This window comes from Bidens hawaiensis, unplaced genomic scaffold (assembly GCF_021521415.1).
Source record: "Bidens hawaiensis isolate Kalapana, Puna unplaced genomic scaffold, B.hawaiensis_p1.1 tig00025779_1, whole genome shotgun sequence".
NCBI classification, from domain to species: Eukaryota; Viridiplantae; Streptophyta; class Magnoliopsida; order Asterales; family Asteraceae; genus Bidens; species Bidens hawaiensis.
Genome location: NW_027494127.1, coordinates 205,148 through 223,813, shown reverse-complemented (window position 1 = coordinate 223,813; position 18,666 = coordinate 205,148). Strand labels below are relative to the sequence as shown.

Here is an 18,666-nt window from a genome sequence, read left to right as displayed (position 1 = left end):
AATGTATAATAATTAATTAAAAATTAACTAATTTACTTTTAAATAACAAAAAAACTAAGTACCAAATTCACTAAATGAAACCCAAAAAGCAAGACAGCTGCAATAAAAAATAATAAAATAACTTATGAAAAACTCATAAAATATCATGAATGAATGCCAAAAAGAAGCAGAGTAATTATCAACTGGTGTGTGTATTGGAGTAATTTGTGAAGAAACATACCAGTTGAGTTGATTGGGTAGGCACACGATGAAGAGGTGAAGAGAAGCAGACTATATGGTTCTCTGTGATTTGGTTCGTCTGGATTCTGATTCTGATTCCGATTCGTATTCGCTATTACAGTATTTAAGAATTAGGGTTTTCAGACGTTTCAACATACAAATGCTATTAGGGAGATGTTGAACTCTTGTATTGGTTAAATCTAGGTATTCTAAACATTCCAATTGGCCAAGGTCCTCTGGCAGTTCCTCTATGCCAGTGTAAGAAAGGTTAAGAGTTGTCAAATGTTGTAGACTACAAATGCTTCCTGGAAGACTCTTAAGTCTTCTGCAAAAAGAGAGATATAGAGAGACAAGGTTATGAAGATTTCCAATTGATGAGGGTATTTCTGATATATCTCTATTATATGAAAGATTCAGTCGTAGCAAACGATTGTTGGAGTGGCCTGTGAATATACCAGGGAATTCCCTTAGATCTAATCCCCTTGCATTTAGAACCTCAAGTGATTCCATCTCCTCATTAAAAATTTCAGACCTCAAATTGCAGCAGAAATGTAAGTTTAGGTAGACAAGGCTTTTTAGACATCCCCCGCCCACGTCAAGTTTTACCAAATCTTTACAGTTATAAAGATTTAACCTCTCGAGTTTGGGAGTCAGCCCAAGGTCAAGGCTCCTCAAGTTTGAATAACTCAAGTCAAGGAATTTGAGCTTCTTCATAACCTATCACAAGATGAAAAGAGAACAAAATAAGGTAAACATATATCAGTAGTATAACATTCAAATTTCACCAACCAACCATATTACCTTTCCCTCTTCCCAAAGATGTTCGATTTTGCTTCTAGGCATTTCAAGTGCAACAAGATTATTTGCTTCAAACGTTTTGGGTAAACACCAGTGGGGGTAGTTGTACCAACATAGATATCGTAGCGAGTTTGGAAACTGTAGGCGAGCTTCATCAATATTCTCACAGTCATCTAAATAATACCAGGACAATTTGGAGTTCACAATTAGGCATCTAAGTTTCTTCATGTTTCCAAGACCTTCTAAAAAAATAGTAGGGGTAATTCTTAGATATACACATCTTGCTGCTCCACTACCCTGCAATTCAAGAACAATGATCGTAAAACTTGAGTTATGATTAATGAAAATTTTGTGAGTTTCATCTCCACCTTACATATAAAGTGGAGTCTTACCGAGTTATTAGCCAAGACACGCTCGATTTCCTCCTGAACCCATAATCGGCTATATCTACAGGGCTCATCTGGATGCTCACGACGTACAATATTCATCCCCATTTCTACTAGATGGTCATGCATTTGTATATATGAACCATAAATATTTTTATCTACAGTTATTAGAGATTTTTGCTCAAGAACTCTTAAGCCATTTATAGCATGAACACCACAGCTTTCAAGCATTCTTATTGCCTTGTCTTCGTTCCAGTATCTAAGGAAGCATGCCACATCTAGGAATATTTCCTTGCAATCATCTTCCAGGCTTTCATAGCTTATTTCCAATATTTTCAGAGTTTCCTTCAATGGAATTGTTTTGAGTCTTGCTAGTGCATCTATCCATTGAGGCTTGCCTTTTCCACAAAGAGATGAACCCAGAACTTTGATTGTCAAGGGTAGACCAGCAGCATAACGTATAACTTCGAGCGATTGTTTTTCATACTCGTGAGCTGAAATATCATTCCTAAATGCGTGCCTACGGAATAGGCAAATCGCTTCCTTATTCGATAACAAATTGGCATCATGGATCCACTTCACTCTATCACAGTTCAGCACCTGCGCATCTCTGGTTGTAATTATAATTCTACTTCCTGGCTTGAACCAATTAAGATCACCTGCTAATGCGTCAAGTTGATCTGCATGATCCACATCATCGAGAACAACCATAACTTTTTTACCACACAACTTCTTTCTCATTAAGTTTCTCCCTTCATGAACACCACTAACACTAATGCTCTCCTTTAAGACATCTTTAAGGACTTGTTTTTGCAGCTTCTTCAAACCAGACTGAGAGGTTTTTTCCCTCACGTTCTCAACAAAGCTTTTGCCATCAAAATTAATGGACAATTTATCAAATATAGCACGTGCCAAAGTTGTTTTCCCTGCACCTCCCATGCCCTTGATGCCTATCATGCGAACATCACTTAAACCAATCTCTAAATAATGATCCAGAGCTTGCATCCTTTGTTCCATGCCTATCAAATTCTTATCAACAGTAATATCATTGAGTTTTAACTGAAGTGAAACCTCCTCAACAATTAATTTTATGACTTTAGCTTCATCCCTGTAGATCGCAGAAGAAAATTTAATTAATTAAGTTGCACAAGAAGCCATGCAAATAAATATTTTTTTAGGTCTATACTGCACTATTTGTAAAGCGAGTGTGCATATTTCATGTTTTAATGTTCATCTTGCAACAAGACTTAATTATACTTTTATAATTTGACAATAGAACATGAGACGTTGAAGGAATTTACCCATCAGCGGTCTTCCTCAAATCCCAACCAGACAAATTGGCTGCTTGTTTAAGAGCCTCTCTCCACTCTCTAACCTCTGATTCATTCTTGTTCGTATGCATGGCAAAGGCTTCTCCAACTGATCCAGCTTGTTTTCGGACTTCAGAGGGATCCACATAGTAGAACACGGGAAAAGCAGTATGCTCGTTCGTCTTATGACACTCCATGATCTCCAGAAGCTCGTTTAAGCACCATGATGAAGTTGCGTAGTTTTTGGAAAAAACAATAATGTAGACTCTCGAGTCTCTAATTGCTTGTAAAAGCTCATCACTGATCTTTTTTCCTTTCTCGAGTCTCTCGTCGTCTTTGAACGTGTTAATACCTTGGTGCTCAAGAGCAGCATAAAGATGACCGACAAAGGTCTTGCGAGTGTCTTCACCACGGAAGCTCAAAAACACGTCGAACGGGTAGCTCTTGTTTGGAAGGTATGAACTTGAAGAAGCCATTGAAAGTATGCTAATGCTTGACAGATTATAAAAGATCAAATCTGTTTTGATGAAATTTTCTCCAGATGGTTGCAAAGAAAATATGATGTAAGGAATGTTTTGATTGCAAAGAAAATATGATGAGCTTGAGCAAAGATGTGAACACAAGGAGATATTAAAGTCAATAATCCAAGCAATGTAATTTCCACGAAAGCCGTAGGCAGCAACTTGGATCATAAATACATGGGACCTATCTATTTAATTTTGGTTTACTTTTGAAAGCCACACAAGAAACCGACAAGCAACAACTTGGGTCCTAAATGGGCCATATCTCTTTGGTTATTTTGTGTTTACTTTTCAAAGTCTTCTAATTCTATGATGTAATGAGTTTTGTATCCATTGTATTTCATACATCCACCATGTTTGCACCCTGCCTAGCTGATAGAAATCAATGTCATGATAAATGAAAATGTTAAAACATAAAATTCATTTACATTTAATCAATTCATGAATACAACTATTATAATAAATACAACTATTATAATTATCAATCTTCTTAAATTGTTCGTGTATTTATAGACAAATAGATAATCTATGAAGAGTCGAGACGACACAAAAGTTTAATTATTTGATTCACAATCTTAATAAAGTAACTAAAAAATTCACTTAGGAGCATGATTCCCAAAGCGGTTGTTTATTGTCAAGTTGCTTCTACACGCAAATAGTAAGGACGGAGGTAACTGTAGTCAAAGTCAATTAAACTTGCAATGTTTGACTAATGAAAGTCAACTAATTCTAATGTGTAAAACTTTATAAGTAAACATTATTGTACATTAAGTTGTTTGTTAAAACAAAAAAGAAAACATAGTGTTTCGTTCATCTATACAAAACATATATCAACTTACAAGAAGATTCATTAATACTAATGTTCAACAAAAATTATATAACACGAAAGTTTTGTAAGCCGCAGACCTATTGTCTCTTAGCATATGAGCAAGCACCTTCTTCATTTCCGTGGCCTGTCCACTGTTTCTTTGCATTGGTGTAGATAACAGCTCCTAGAACATAAAAGAAAAACATAGACGGATAAGTAATAATATAATTTTTGTCATTAGATTAAATTAAAAGAAAATCACAATAGTTTGACTTTCCAAAATGGTTAAACTTTGTTCACAAGTTTAAATAGAAGAGAAGTATTATGTATAAAAGAAGGTGATTGTTATGAGAATTTTAGAGAGTATATGCACGACAAACAAGCTTTAGAAACACATAGAGATGGTTTAATTTTCAGAGTATATGACAGTTGACCTTTGATCAACATTATAAGATCCGCAACATCAGAAGCGTGCAAGTCGCATGTTACACATTCAGATTGATTGCATAATTATTTACCAGCCTGTCCCTACCAGTTAAAAATAAGTAAACAAAGATAACTTTGGTTTTTGTTCCAGTTTTAGTCCAAAACCGAACTGTACCGGCCCATGCACACCCCTAGAACTATCCAATGTGCTAATTCAATACAAGATGGCCATCAAAGTCAAAATTCTGATGTATAATGTTTACACATGATAATGATAATAATAAAAATAATAATAATAATAATAATATCAGTTTCAAATAATAAACACTAGTTTATTGATTACGAATCGGAAGAAACAAACAGAAACGAAAACGATACAGAATTGAAATCAAATTGAAGGAACAAATCTATGACTAATTACAAGCCTTGACATACCCAACGGCTTATTGTCAGACTCTTAACAAACTAATTTTCCAAGGTTGCAACTTGACCCCTTGAAGTTATATAGAATGTACATCTGCAGCTTAAATCTTTAATTGCTCGTTAAAACAACTCTGAAGAACTTACCAAATAGCCCCTGAACATTATTATTAACTTCATAAAACAAGAAGTTTTTTTTAACATGGATTTAACCTAAGCATCATATCCAACATGTTTGCTTAACATGATGAATAAAATACATATTTAACACCAAAATTACATAAACACAAAATTTCTAACTTATTAAATTAACAAAGTAAGAACCTTCTTAAATTCACTTTCATTATAATTAGATTTTTTTTTACTATTTTACCCCTTATGTATTTAGCTAGTGTTACACATAAATGTTTACAAGGCCAATTTTGACAACTTTTAATAGTTAGTAGTTGAAGGGTAATTCTGTAATAGTGATAACTATAGGGACTGTTTGTGACATTTTGATAGTTAGACTGTTAGATCGTTAGTTGTTGTATAATAATTGAATCTGTTAATGAATACCTTAGGGCTTAGACTTAACTTATTTAGGTCACATACCATAATGGTATTTCCCTTACATATATTATTATTATTATAATTATTATTAGTTTTTATATAGTTGTTAAACTGTGATCTTATTATTAATATTATTATTAGTAGTAGTTTTTATATAACTGTTAAACTTTGATTTCCTTTATTTTGCTTCATACACATGTACTTAGAGCCGAGGGTCTCTCTAGAAGCCACCTCTTTATTCCTTTGGATAGAGGTACGGTGTGCCTACATCCCACCCTCCCCAGACCCTACTTATAGCTTTGCTGTCGGTGGGACTTTACTGGGTATGATTGATTGATTGATTGATATGTTAATGAGATAATCAGCTATGAGATTGATGAATTTTCCCTCTGTTCTTCTTTTTTGATTTTGATTAGCTATCAATGGCATCAAAGCTTTCCGGTCCTCTCGGAAACGCTTTCCGGTGACAATTCTGATAATTTTTGTTCAATCCGCTTCAATTCTTTCTTCTTTTCGATTCAATTTCCCAGAAATTGATCATCTGTCGCTCAATTTCTATCCAAATTTTTTCCAAAACTCTGAAATTAACCACTTGTTCAGTTCATTTCTTGTCCAATTTCGTTTCAAATCCTTGAAAATTGACATCAATTGGTCAATTCTGTCTTAAAAGAATATAATACGACAAATACTCGTAATCAAGAATCCACTAAAATCCAGGAGATCGAAACCAGACTCAATATTCATGATGCAACTCTTCACAATTTGCAATCCATGGTTGAGAAGAATTCATCACAACTGGCTGAGATTCTAAAACTAGTGCAAGCTAGCATTAATGGCAGCCAAAGTACAAGTCGTCAACATACAAATCAAGAACAATTTCAATATACTAATGGAGAAATTCACGGTAATGAAGAGAGTGAATGAGGTTATTACAGAAACAATAACCGCCTAACTAAGCTAAAATTCCCGAAGTTTAATGGTGAGAATTTGGAAGGGTGGCTGTGTAAAGTAGATCAATACTTTGATGTAGATGAAACCCCTGAGAGACTCAAGATCCGATTTGTTGTTATCAATCTTGAAGGCCCTGCACTTCAGTGGCATCAATCTTTTGTAAGATCCAGGGGAGGAACCATTAGAGGGTGTTGTGGCAAGATTATGTAAGATCTTTAACCACCAGATTTGCTGATCCGCTAAAGCATGATGCTATAGGGGCTCTAGTTGCACTAAAACAAACTGGGAGCCTACAAGAACTGTGCCAAGTATTCGATCTGTGGTTGACAAGAGTTTCTTTGCCTAAAGACTATACTGTTAGTCTATTCTTGAGAGCTGTGAAGCCTGAAATAGGGTATCCGGTAAGACTCCTTCGACCCAAAGACTTACCTGAGGCATACTATTGGCTAGACTGCAAGATGAATCAAATCAAGCTATGCATCCTCATGTTTCTCAGAATAATGGTAGATTTTTAAAACCATCTGCTAATACCTTTAATAGTGCATCAAAAGGATTTCAGACTCCTAGTACTAATAAAGTATCATTGTTACCTACACCTAGTGCTCCTAATAAGAATTACAAGAGGTTGTCACCTAAAGAATATGAAGAAAAAAGATCTAAAGGTGAATGTTTTGGATGTAATGAAAAATTTACTCATGGGCATGTGTGTAAATCTAAGCAGATGTTTGTTATAGAACTAAGTGAAACTGACAATATGGATGATGATTTAGAAGAGAGTATATCAGCCCAACCCTAGTAATGACCCTCAGATTTCCTTGAATGCTATTATGGGTGTGTCCTCATATTCTACTATGAGGGTAAAAGGGTTAATTGGTACAAAAACATTACACATCTTGATAGATTCAGGCTCTACCAACAATTTTTTAGACTTGAATCTGGCACTTAAACTTAAATGTCCTGTTGTTCAAGTCCCTTCCTTGAACATTACTATTGCTGATGGTAACAAAATGTGTTGTACCCAATTGTGTGAGAATTTTAGATGGGTGATGCAGAGTAACTGGTTTAGAGCTGACATGATGTTAATACCATTAACCAGTTATAACATGGTGTTGGGAGTTCAATGGTTACAGACACTGAACGATATCGTGTGGAATTTTAAAGATTTGGTCATGAAATTCAAAGTGGGAGACTTAATGTTTGAATTAAAGGCTGTTGATTCTAATTCTCTAACGAGATGTTCTCCTAAGAAGCTACAAGGGTTACTCAATCAACCTGCTAGCTTATCTAGTGCACAATTATCCAGTCTTCAAACAGACAACAGTAGCAATTTCCAACACGTTGCTACTATTTCTGAGGTAAATGACCATCCTGCCCTTCTGTCATTATTAAAGAAATATGAAGATGTTTTTGCTTCTCCAACTACTCTTCCTCCCAAAAGGGCATTCGATCATAAAATCACCCTTAAAGAGGAAAACACTACAATCAATCTTAAAGCCTATAGATACCCTGCAATTCAGAAAGATGTGATTGAGACCCTAACTAAAGAGTTACTAGATTCCGGGGTGGTAGCCATAGTGCTTTTGCCTCACCAGTGATTTTAGTAAATAAAAAAGATGGTTCTTGGAGGTTCTGTGTGGATTATAGGAGGTTAAATGATGAGACTGTGAAGAACAGATATCCAATTCCACTTATTGAGGAAGTGTTGGATGAGTTGGGACAAGCATCTGTATTTTCTAAGTTAGATCTACGGGTTGGTTACCATCAAATAAGAATGGCAGACGAAGACATCCATAAAACTGCATTCCGAACACATCAGGGCCTGTTTGAGTTTGTGGTAGTGCCATTCGGGCTTACCAACGCCCCTGCAACCTTCCAAGCACTTATGAACGACACTTTCAAGTCTACTATGAGGAAATTCACTCTGGTATTTTTTGATGACATTCTAGTGTATAGTCCTAATATGCAAACTCATCTTATTCATTTGGAAGAAGTCCTAAATCTGCTCAGAACTCATTCTCTATTTGCTAAAAGATCCAAATGTTCGTTTGGGGGGGTCTCATGTGGAATATTTGGGCTACATTATATCAGCTAAAGGTGTGGCCACTAATCCAACAAAGATCATAGCAGTTCAACAGTGGCCTTGCCCTCAAAGTTTGAAGCAACTCAGAGGTTTTTTAGGCCTTGCAGGCTATTATCGAAGATTCATAAGATCTTTTGGAGTCCTAGCTAAGCCACTTACTGATCTGCTAAAAAAAGATTCTTTTCAGTGGACTGGAGCAGCTCAATATTCATTTGATCAACTCAAAAATGCTCTAACTACTGCACCAGTCCTGGCATTACCTAACTTTGACAAAGAGTTTGTGGTGGAAACTGATGCCTCATCCAAAGGACTAGGAGCTGTATTAATGCAAGAGAATCATCTCATTGCATATATCAGCAAAGACTAAACAGGTATTAATGTCTGTTTATGAGAAAGAACTTCTAGCTATTCTAAGGGCAGTTAAGCAATGGCATCATAATTTAAAAAAATGTGGTTGAGAATGAGTATATAGAGATTTCTCAATTAAAGTGGAATTTTTATTTTATCCTAATCCTATTCGTATAAGTATCTTCTTAAATTTATCAGGCCACTTCACTTCCTGTTGACTTTACTTGTCAAATTCTAGTTGTTTTACTAACGTGCCCCTAATGTATTTTTAGCTAGAAGGATAGTAGTTTATGTTTAGTTAGTTAGAGCATCCACAATGGGGTGTGGAACCCGAAGTTTGGATGATGTGGATGACTTCAAAAAAGAGAGATACCAACTTTTCTTGTTGTGGGCTACAGTTTGCTTCACAAAGTTTGTGACTACAAACTTCATCCAAACATCATAGATGACAAAAAGTGGGGGGCCACACTCTCAACCACACACATATATATAACATGTATATATTATTATTATTTTAATATTATGTGATGAGTTTGTGAAGATTTGTTGTTGTAGAATAAAGTAAGGTTTTTGAGAAAAATTTGAAATCTGATATGGCACTAATGTGGTGGTTTGTTGTTGTAGATGCTCTTAATCTTATTTATACATTGGGCTTGTAATTCATTTTTGATAATCAATAAAATCATTAAAACCTTTCCCAAATCAAACTTCCCTCATCAATAGGCTTGACCAAGTAAACTCTTCAATTACTAATAAATTTATAGGATACTTTTTTAAGAATGTTTATAGTTTGTAATATGATTAGAGACTAGATAATATTCGTGAATTTTATTATATGAAAAAGTTAAAACTCAAACTACAAAAATCTAATATACTTAAATTAGTAATTGATAAAATGTGTACGTAACGAACATCTAATTTGGTGAGCTTAAAAATAAAAATTGGGTTGTATAGAGAAAAATGCGGGCCGGCGAAAAACAAGTGAACCTGGTTTCATTAGATATGATATCTTGCATAAAGAAATCGTAGAATGTATAATAGATGATAACAAGTAACCTTACTTCAAAATTTGATATTAGCCACGAAATCACCAAAAGGTGTGATTTTGAATCCTTTTTTGGCGATTGGCTGAACTGGAGAAACGCAAATGCCAACTACGACAAGTGCAGAATCGTATCACTTGGGAAAAAGAAGGCAAGGGGTGTTTTGGTCAACTTTTGCTAATACATTTACATTTAATTCTGTACTATAACAAAATAGATTGTGAACGGTATAAAATGGAACATAATTTATGTGTATATGGAGGATCCACAAGCTTTGAAACCACATAAGTATGGCTTAAGTTTAAGGGTTACAATAAGCTATTTGAAAGTAACATGTTACACACTTAGATTTTATTACCAGTTAAACAAGAGATCATACAAAATAAAGCATCTAAATTAGTGCAGAAACACAAACAGATTCTGATATCTGATTGTTTAAATTAACCAATTGCATCCCTCATTGTTTTGTTATACATACAAATGAAACCCTAGGAATCGTACCCAGGTGGAACGAAATTATCTCAAAACAACACAGCTGCAATAATAAAATAATTTCTGAAAACTCAAAACAATATCAGGAATCAATGCCAAAGAGAAGCAGGGTAATTATCAGTTGACTGGCTAGGCACTTGATGAAGAGCTGAAGAGAAGTAGTCCATATGAATATCTATATGGTTCTCTGTGATTTGGTTCGTCTGGTTTCTGTTTCTGATTCTGATTCGGTAACATTTGTTTTCAAATTGGATCTCTCGATTTTCAAACTTTTCAACAAAGAAATGCTACGTGGAAGATGAGTAATGCCGGTATTCTCAATACTTAATAATTGTAAACATTCTATATTACCCAGTTCGTCAGGTAATTTCTCAAGCCTTCTACAACCATCAAGAATCAACACTTTGAGACGTTTCAACTTACAGATGCTACTAGGATTTTCTCTTAAATTAGAGCAAACTTGTAGATCTAATGTCTCCAAAGATTCTAATTCTCCAACATCCTCAGATAATTTCTCAAGACCAGAACACCACGAAAAACATAGGGTTTTTAGACGTTTCAACATACAAATGCCACTAGGGAGATGTTTAACATTTGTTAGCATTAAATTTAGGAGTTCTAAACATTTCAATTTTCCAAGGTCATCCGGCAATTCCTCTATGCCAGTGTCATAAAGTTCAAGAGCTCTCAGATGTTGTAGACTAAAAAGGCTTCCTGGAAGACACTCAATTCCAGAGCAATGAACGAGATCTAGATAGACAAGCATATGAAGATTTCCAATTGATGAGGGTATTTCTTTTATATCTTCATTATCGGAAAGATGAAGCTCTAGCAACTATTGCTGGAGTGCCCTGTAATTATATATTCGGGGAATTCCCTCAGATTTAGCCCACTTATATGAAGAACCTCAAGTGATTCCAACCGCTCGATAAAAGATATAGATTCCAAATTGCAGCACCAACCTAAGTTTAAGTAGACAAGGCTTTTTAGACATCCACCGTCCACGTGAAGTTCTACCAACTCATAACAATTTTCAAGATTTAACCTCTCGAGAATGGGCGTTAGCCCAAGGTCAAGGCTCCTCAACTTTGTTTGACTCAAGTCAAGGAATTTGAGCTTCTTCATAACCTATTATAAGATGAATAGAGAACAAAAAATACAGTAAACATATGTTATTGTGATAACCGGCTAATAGATGTACATATATTTCATTCTAACATTAATGAAAAACCAATCAACCATATTACTTTTCCCCTTCCCAAAGTTGTTCGATTTTGCTTGTAGACATTTCAAGTGCAACGAGATTATTTGCTTCAAACGTTTTGGGTAAACACCAGTGGGGGTATTTGTACCAATATAAATATCGTAACGAATTTAGAAAGTACCGGCTGGCTTCGTCAATCTTCACACGGTCATGAGGAGAATTGTTCTTTCTATGGTTCACAATAAGGCATCTAAGTTTCTTCATGTTTCCGATACCTTGCAAAAAAACATGACCAGGAGTGATCTCAAGATCTATACATCTTGTTGCCTCACTACTCTGTAATTCAAGAAGAATGATCATAAAATTTGTATTATGACGGATGAAAAAATTATGAGTTTCATTTCCACCTTTAAGATAATATGGATTCTTACCGAGTTATCGTACAAGACATGTTCGATTTCGTCTTGAACCCATAATCGGCTATGTTTGTTTGGCTCATCAAGATGCTCATGGCGTACGATATTCATGCCCATATCTACTAGATGGTCATGCATTTTTATAATACTTTCATCAAATTCATTTTTTAAAGTTATTAGAGATTTTTGCTCAAGAACTCTTAAAGCACTTTTAGCATAAAATCCAGAGCTTTCAAGCATTCTTATCGCATCGTCTTTCTTCCAATCTTTAAGTATACATGCCACATCTAGGAATATTTCCTTGCAGTCATCCTCTAGGCTTTCATAGCTTAGCTCTAATATTTTAAGAGTTTCCTTCAACGGAATTGTTTTGAGTCTCTCCAGTGCATCTGCCCATTCACTAACATCTTTACCACATAGATCTGAACCCAAAACTTTGATTGTTAAGGGAAGGCCAACAGCATAATTTACGACTTCTTGTGAGTGTCTTTCAAATTTTTTAGTTGGTTTATCTTTCCCAAATGCATGCCTATTAAAGAGGTGCATTACTTCCTTCTTTGATAAAAGATTGACATCACGTATCCATTTCACTCTGTGTGCTTCAAGCACGTGTCCATCTCTAGTTGTAATTATAATTCTACTTCCTGGCTCGAACCAAGTAGTATCGCCAGCTAATACCTCAAGCTGGTTGAAGGGGTATGCACCCGCCTTAACATCGAGCGGGGCGGGTCAACCCACAAGATATAGACAAGAGGCTTGAAATCAGGATGTCATGAAGACACAAAGCCAAAACCTATGCGCAAGCGCATGAAACATCTGCGCGTGGCGCATATCACATATGCTCACGCATATCACATATGCTCACGCATATCACATATGCTCACGCATCACATATGCTCACGCATATCACATATGCTCACGCATCACATATGCTCACGCATATCACATCTGCGCATGAAACATCTGCGCGTGGCGCATATCACATACGCACATAACCAACCACGTCCTTATCCAAATCAGGATAAGGACAACCATGATTGTACTCATCAGACAACCTTCCAGAAGGTATCTTTTAAGGAATAAAGAATGTGCTGATGTTGACAACTGCCAATGAAGGGTGGACAACTCAGCAAAGCCCATGTGCCACCACGTGATGGCACATGGGTCAGGTGAAATACCATGCGGCCAAAGAACAACTTGATTCCGGTGACCTCTGCATGGCCTTTCCACAAGTGGGCAATCGATGTTGTGGGTCCCTTACCACAAGCGCCAGGGCAAGTAAAGTTTCTGGTAGTGGCAGTAGACTATTTCACAAAATGGGTTGAAGCCAAGCCACTGGCAAAAATCACAGCCGAGGCAATGAAGCAATTTATTTGGAGCCACATCGTATGCCGTTTTGGCCTGCCCATGGAAATCGTGAGCGACAATGGCAAACAATTCACTGACAGGAAGATATCCAGTTGGCTTAAGGAATTGCACATCAATCAGGTCTTCACTTCAGTATACCACCCTCAAGGGAATGGCCAAGTGGAACGCGCGAACCAAAGCTTGCTGAATGGGCTGAAGAAAAGGTTGGAGGGAGAGTCCCATGCATGGGTCGAGGAGTTACCTAATGTCCTGTGGGCGCACTGGACATTAAGCAAAACCAGTAATGGCGAGTCCCCGTTCAGCCTAACCTATGGAACGGAAGCTATGATTCCAGTAGAGATTGGATGCCCATCCTATAGAGTGCTCATGATGAGTAAGACAGATAACGAGCAAGAAAGGAGGTTGGATCTCAATTTGCTTGAGGGACGCAGAGAGGCGGCTATCATCAGTGAAGCCAAATACAAGAAAAAGCTAGAAAAATACTACAATCAGCGCGTGCAAGAATGCCACTTCAAGAAAAATGATTTTGTCCTTCGGAACAATGAAGCTAGTCACGCAATACCCCCGGGAAAGATGTCTCCCAACTGGGAGGGACCTTATCAAGTCTCGGAAGAATTGGGAAAAGGCGCATACGCTTTAAAAGATTTAAATGGAAAGAAGATCCCGCGCACATGGAACGCAGCACAACTTAGAAAATGTTTCATGTAAAAGTTGTCAAGTTTGTAATCAAGGCTTTTTAAGCCATTATGAATAATGATACGCGCTATTTTTTCTTAATATGCGTTCTATTACCATTTGCATACATGTTTCACACTTCCCTTTATTAATTTTGAGCAATATGACAACATTGTATTGACATCAAACTAAAAATAAAACGAAGTAAAACATACATGCGCGAGCTTCAAGCTCAGACGCGTTAACGAGTTTTAACTCTAAAACGTCAGGGCCTTAGCCCAATAATATGAGCCTTAGCTCAGGGCCTTAGCCCAATAATATGAGCCTTAGCTCAAATTACTCATAGCATCCATCCTACGTATTGCGCAGCTGGACCATAAAAGTACCTAAGCACAACTAAGGCAAAGCACATGCCAAAGCATAGTTGTTAAGGTCTCAGGTCGGGGCCGCGCATGGGATTATAATGGATATAGGCTGAGTAACACATACTGACACGTAAAGGCAAAGAAACTCATTCATAATTCCCTATAATGAATGCACGATAACGTCGCGCAAAAGAGGAATGATGAAATGCCAAGGCACGTGTCAGCATATTCAGAATATCGCAAAATAACTTGAAATATTACAACTGTTAAGGATTAGGTAAAAATAATTTCTTTACAACCTTGTTCAAGTTTCAATGTGTAAGCATACCTTATATTCAACAAGCACACACATGCAATATAAAGAGATGAAATGGGAATGCGCAAGATGCGAATAAGGGAAAAACAAAATTTCATTCCGAAACATAGAAGTTTACAACTTTACAAATGATGAGGTAAAAAACTACAAAAAAAAAAACAAGAAGGGCTTTTTAAGTCTCTATGTCAATATCAGCCTCTTCATCTTCCTCATCATTATTTCCTCCCTCAGCATCTGGCGCAGCCCGCTCCTCGTCATCTCCAAACTTACCATAATCAAGCTTTTCGTCTTGAATATAGTCGTCTTCTGTCATGATAGCGTCAGGAGTAGGTCCTTTGGCCACGCCAAAGCCGCTGGCAGAGGTAGCGTTGCCTGCGCCATCATCACTGCCACCAGTCCCTTCACATTCATCAAGTAATTTCTTTAAAGCGCCAAGATCGGGCTGGTCAGCAAGCGCGGCTACCTGTAAGTCACAAGGAACAGTATAAGTACAAAAGATTATAAAAATAAGTCAAGTAAACTCATTAAGGTTAAAATACCTGCTCAAGGATGGGAATGGGAGTATTCAAGTACTTCTCCCCCACCTCAGCCATGTCAGCGCAGACAGTGTCGAGCTGATAAGGGTAGTCGGATGGATTCTTCTTTAGCATGCCATATTCATAACCATCCTTAAACCCCTCAGCCCGACCCACCAAGCGCGACGCTGCATTACAATCCATCACAAGGGTCTGAAACTCGTCTGAGTATTTCATGGCATAAGCGCAACGAGTCACACCCTGTGAAATTAGCCATTGACGGTCCTGCACGAGGGAAGAAACAGACGTCTCAACAGCAGGGATTTGAGAGTTTAACAACTCAACAGTTTCCTTGGCTTGTTTTAGCTCTTCTTTGTCAGACGCTGCTGCCGCCAAGGCTTCATTCTTTTCCGCTAGCGCAGCATCGAGCTCTTTCTTCAGGCGCGCAACCTCACTCTCCAATAAAGATTTTTCAGTATTAACCTGCGCAATAGTTTGGTCGCGCGCCTCCACTACCAACTCTAAGTCACCCGCTTGACGCGCGTACTTGGCCGCATCCGCCTCTGCCACTTGCAGTTTCTCCCGCGCAGCTTGCAGCTCAAGCCCGCGCTTCACAAAAGCAGCGTTGGAACTTGCCCGGTTCTCGCTAAGTTCTGCTTGGAGTTTCTCAGCTTTCTCTCGGGCATCAGAAAGATTCCAAGCAGAAATCTTAGCCTTTTGCTTAGCCTCCGCAAGGGCATCACGTACCTTTATATAATCATTGCGAAGCTCTTGGGAGGCAGCAAAGAACGCAGACCCAGCAAAAAGGTGGTCATTAAGCAAGTCCATGCGAGCGCGGTCCTCTTGGAACCTCCTTTCAGCTGGAGGAACAGAGTGAGCCCAAAAGTCTTCACATACGCCCAAGGATTGGAATGAGCTCTCTTCAGTGATACTCCAGCTCGGGCGGTATATGTGATTGGCTCCCTACAAACACAAAGCAACGCAAAGAAACGTTTTAGTTATCTAAACACTAATTTGGAAGTCTGCACAGCGGAGCAAAATAAACTTATACCTGCGGAGAACCGGCAGAAAGGTTAGCGCCAGCTGATGGGCTCCTGCCTGCCCCATGAGAAGAAGGCTGCGCCACGAAATCTCGTGGCGCTATAGGGCTTACGCGGCCACCATCAGAATCTTCAAAATTAACCTCCTCATCATCCTCTATAACAGGTCTCTTCTCCTGCGACTTGGAAGAATAAAAAATAGTCTCACGAGGAGGGCTGCGCGCAGGAGGAGGTGAGGGAGGTCTTGACGCTGTTAGATCAGCGCGAAAAATAGTCTCCTGCTCTTTAGTGATCCCAATGAGAGGAGATTCAGTACTTGTTGGAGCAGGAGCAGAACTAACGGCTCCAGCGCTAGCAGTGCCACCAGCAGCTTGTGTGCCAGATATAATTCCTATGAAAAAACCAACAAGGAGAAATGATTCATGACTTGAACTAAAGGAAAAAATCAGACAATCAAAGCGCAATAAATACCTTGGCGCACCGCAGTCCGCGAATTAAGCATCGCCATGAAGTCCATTTTCCCCCTTTTTGAGGGCAAAACAGAGGACTTCAAAACAACCTTCGGCGTAGCCTTGGCACCTTGCTGCACCTGAGGTTGAGCCACCAACGTTGCCGGCTCTACAAACATTTGAGTAAACAAAGCTTCATTAATAACTCTATCGGAATCACGCTCATAAAACCACAAAATATAAACAAAGTATACCTGTTGGAGAAGACGAAACAGCAGGCGCAGCACCGCTTCCCTTGTCCGCCGCGCGCAGAGATGAGGTGGCAGCACCATACCTCGTGTGGACTGGAGGACTGCCCACACCTTAAGGCAAAGAAGACGAGGATAACTTGGAAGTAAAACCCTTGGTTTTCTCAAGTCCCTTCACTTGAGTAGGAGGAAGATTCTGGGCAACAGAGGCATCATCTTTTTTCTGTTTTTTACTGGCCCCTGCGCCAGTTTTGCCTTTAGCCTTGCGCTTGAGTTTTTGCGCTTCAGCTCCTTCCTCCTCCCCTTCCTCTTCCACAAGCTCCAACTCATAATTAGCGAGCGCATCTACAATACGTGCAACAGAAATGTTAAAACCAAATTTGGTATTCTAAGGGCCTAAACATAAATATAAGGGCTTACCAGGCGCATCGCTGTCAAAGCAAAATTCTAAGTCGACAGGGATGAACATATCATCGAAGCGATCAGGAAAAGCAACTTCCCCAGCGGTCAGTGCGACAGAGCCACCTTCTGTATGCTCGTCATAGGCGGTGTGGACGTATTCCTTGCTTTCTGCATAAAAAAAGACAAGTGATATCAGCAAAACGAATTATACTCGCGCAAAATTAATGCAATGAACAAACAACCCACCTGAGCCATCAACATGGATGACAGGCTCAGTCTAGCTGTCAGTCCACCTCTTGCTCATACCAACCCCCACCAGCGCTTCCTCGCAAATATTCTTGGCGGGGGATGGTTCAGCAGTTAATTTTTTAACCCACGCGCCAGATGGATTCTTAAGGACATTGTCATCCGCGGGCGCAGAAGTGATCGCGCGCATAGTCATGCGGATTGGAATCACACCAACCTTGATATAAAAGAATTTTTCAGCCCAGTCATGAAGGCTTTTGAAGGAAACAGTGCAGCACATAACCTTCTGACTGCGCGGTGTGAATGAGAACCAAGAATCTTGGATTTTCGGCTTATAAAAATATTGAAAGCGCCGAGGGGTGGGCTCCTCGCCCTGAGCTTTGCACATGAACTCAAAATAAGTCATGCGCACTAATCCACAGGGATGTACTTGAGATATATGAATCCCGTAAAATTGGAGGAGCGCACCTATAAACCTCGTCATCGGAAGACGAAGATTACAATGGGAGAAAAAGTGAGAATATAAAGAGATATAGCCGGCGGGAGGATCCGCCGCCGTTTGCCCGGCTGCCGGGAGCAGACAACCATACTCACGGAGAAAACCCTGAGAAGCAATGAGAATATCAAGCTCATGTTGTTTCAACTTGCAGGGAATCTCATCCCATCTCTTCACCGTTTTATTCTTTCCCCCCTCCTCCGACGAGGCCTCGGCAACCCTAGTACCCTTGCCGGTTTTCTTTAAAGTAGACATAACCACAGATTTTACACGGCTTTTACTAGGGGAAATTGTGGTGTCTGGGTTATCAGACATACAATTGCGAATCGAACAATATGGTTACTTTAAACACGGAATTCAGGGACAAAGACGAAAGCTCTTAATCGGAAAGTAAATGATAGGCAAAAAACTCTGAAAATGAAAGTGGAGATGAAGAAAAAACCGTTCAAAAGGTTTGGTTTTATAGGCCCAGGAGAGAGAGAGAGAAAAAAAAAGTAATAATCAGATCTACGCTCACGCGCCCCCACTCGCGGGCGTAGGTCCACATAAGCGCAACACGTGTTCCTGACACT

The 18,666-nt window shown here is 38.6% G+C and overlaps 1 pseudogene across 1 annotated transcript in view; it reads right to left on the bottom strand.

Moving 5' to 3' along the window:
- Positions 1 to 270: 270 nt before the first annotated feature.
- LOC143572232 (uncharacterized) overlaps positions 271 to 18,666 on the bottom strand; it is a 55,084-nt pseudogene continuing 36,688 nt past the window's right edge. Inside the window, exons 8-10 of the transcript XR_013142228.1 lie at positions 1,410 to 2,422; positions 1,021 to 1,314; positions 271 to 936 (exon numbers count right to left, since the gene is read on the bottom strand). The product of XR_013142228.1 is annotated as an uncharacterized LOC143572232 (transcript). The remainder of the gene's footprint in view (positions 937 to 1,020; positions 1,315 to 1,409; positions 2,423 to 18,666) is intronic.